This window comes from Octopus bimaculoides, chromosome 21 (genome assembly GCF_001194135.2).
Source record: "Octopus bimaculoides isolate UCB-OBI-ISO-001 chromosome 21, ASM119413v2, whole genome shotgun sequence".
Classification (NCBI taxonomy): Eukaryota; Metazoa; Mollusca; class Cephalopoda; order Octopoda; family Octopodidae; genus Octopus; species Octopus bimaculoides.
Window position 1 is genome coordinate 5,457,051 of NC_069001.1, and position 2,743 is coordinate 5,459,793.

Genomic DNA, 2,743 nt, shown 5'->3' on the forward strand with positions numbered 1-2,743 from the left:
TTCTAGAGAGGAACGAAAGCGTTAATATTGAAGAAATAAAAGGTTTTTTTTCCAAAATTCTGGAGATCTTTTTTTCTCAATATTCAGTTCTGTGCATCACACCTAACACTCTATACATACACATACACACACACACATATATAAAAGAATATAAGGATTAAAATCACTTTAATAATTTGTATCAAGTAGTCAGAATGCTATAAAAATTTATAGGCAATTAATACATTAAATTAATAATGATGTACATATGTATATTTAACAAGAGTTGTGGTAGTTTTTTAAGGTATCGGCACTTCAAGCATGCTAGAAACATATCGTTTTCGCCCGAGCTCCCTTATATATAGATATAAGTGAATACTGCTTCAGTTGTGTGCATCGGATTATATCAATTGCAGTTATTGTTATAAAATAGATGCAATTAATAGAATGATTGTAAGAAAATACTTATATTAATCCCAATAACATATAAAATAGACAGTAATCTAACCGATTGCCATTAAAAAAATGTACACATTTCAGAGTGACTGTCGTAAAACAGATAAAATAATATTAACAAACAGATAAAGTAATATTAACAAACAGATAAAGTAATATTAACAAACACAAGATATATAATAATATTAGAATAATAATAATCTTACCTGTATTTTGGCTTTTGTGGTCACCTGGTCCCTCCTCTGGTCTTCATTTCCTGGTGCCTTCCTCTTCCACGAGACGTTAGCAAGTATTGAGTAAGTCACCGTTAGCATAGTAAAAGGAATGAAACATAAACAAACGCAAAGCGCCCACTGGTAAATCAAAATTTGCGATGATCGGAACTTTGTTGTGCATATGATAGATGTTTTTTCACCAATATTTGTTTCAATTCTTATAAAATAAAAGGATACGGAAGATATTACCACCGAGAACAACCAGATCAGGACGATAGTAAGCCTAGATCTAGACGTCATTATGCGATATTTTAATGGGAACAAAACAGCTATAAGTCGATCGACACCAATCGCCATATTCGTGGAGGAACTTATGGCTACAGAAAATGTGTAAAGAAAAGGAAGTTGCATGCAATTCTGTCGATTATCATTCCTCACACTACAGCTCTCAATAAAAGAAAGAGGTTGTAAGCATGAGGAATAGTAGGAGAGTCATTGAATAGTGAGCGAGGGGTAATTCGTTTTGTCGGATTTTGCCAGACTGGAACCGGACCAGTTAATTTTCGTCAAACCCACATAGATGTTGACACTCTCCCAATACCCATGGTTCCTCATGCCAAGATTGGTAGAAATCGCTCCTGTGGTTCTGGAGGTGTTTCGTAACAAAATTTTCACATACACACACACACACACACACACAAAGACGCGCGCACGCGTAAATAGCGCAATTATAGCATAGATATAACTCTATTATTTGTTTCAGTCTTTCGACTGCGGCCATGCTGGAGCACCGCCTTTAGTCGAGCTAATCGTCCCAAAGACATATACTTTTGCCGAATTGCTAAGTTACGGGGACGTAAACACACCAGCAACAGTTATCAAGCTATGTTGGGTGGACAAACAAACACACACACACACACACACACACAGGACGGGCTTCTTTTAATTTCCGTCTAACAAATTCACTCACAAGGTTTTGCTCGGCCTAACGCTATAGCAGAAGACACTTACCCAAAGTGCCACGCAGCTTGGGCTGAATCCGGAACCACGTGGTTGGTAAGTAAGCTACTAAGCACACAACCACTCCTGCCCCCTATAGTGAGTAATAATACATGCTGAGATGTATTTTCACATCCCAGGATGCTCAGTGATACGTAGGAAGAACTACTACTACTACTACTACTACTACTACTACTACTACTACTACTACTACTACTACTACTACTACTACATAAATATTGTTGAACGTCAGTTATTCCCTGTGTATTAAGCGATAATTAACAAAAACGCTGTGCGACATATCACTATCAGTCTTACTTAATGAGATTCAAAAGGGTTTTTATAAGAATCTGTTATGTGAGGACGGGACATTGTGAATTATCGGTAGAGTCTTTCTGTACGAAGTGCTTCGCAGTGAATTTAAAACAAGAAAGGAACCACAGTATACAGCATTCGGAAAAGTATTGATCCATACACTCAGTTCAATGTATAATCTTCCAGTTTTTCAGTCGACACTTATCTAAGTGATGACATTTGTTACACATCTCTAGTTCGACAATTTACTAAGGTCGACGAATTTCTTAAGGTAAGTGGCACTTTACATTAATGCAAACTCATCAAATTTTGTTCCGTTCCTTGCATGGTCAGTATCTTTTTCTCATATCGAATGCAGTAACCAGGTGCTTCAAAATTTCTTTCCTAATGAGATAATTTTTCATTCCTCTTTTCTATATTTTTGAACAAAGGAATATAGTTGAAATAGCGTACGCTAGTTATGTTTATTTATCATTCACTCTATCCTGAATTGTGGCACAATATGGACAGATTTCGGAATACCGATGAACTTTTATGTAAATGTATCAACTTAAAGGATAAACATATTACAATGGATAATACCAAGTGGACTTCCCCCTTTTCTCTCTCCTTTTCTTTTTCTTTGTGATTTCTTCTTTGTGATATAATCTTGGGAAAGAATATATTTGCGGCTGAAGATAGCTTTAAACCATCCTGTCTATCAATTATGTATACATATAATGATGCAACGACTGTTTGTGTATAAAGCTTGAAACACGTGTATCGCGGAATCATTTGTG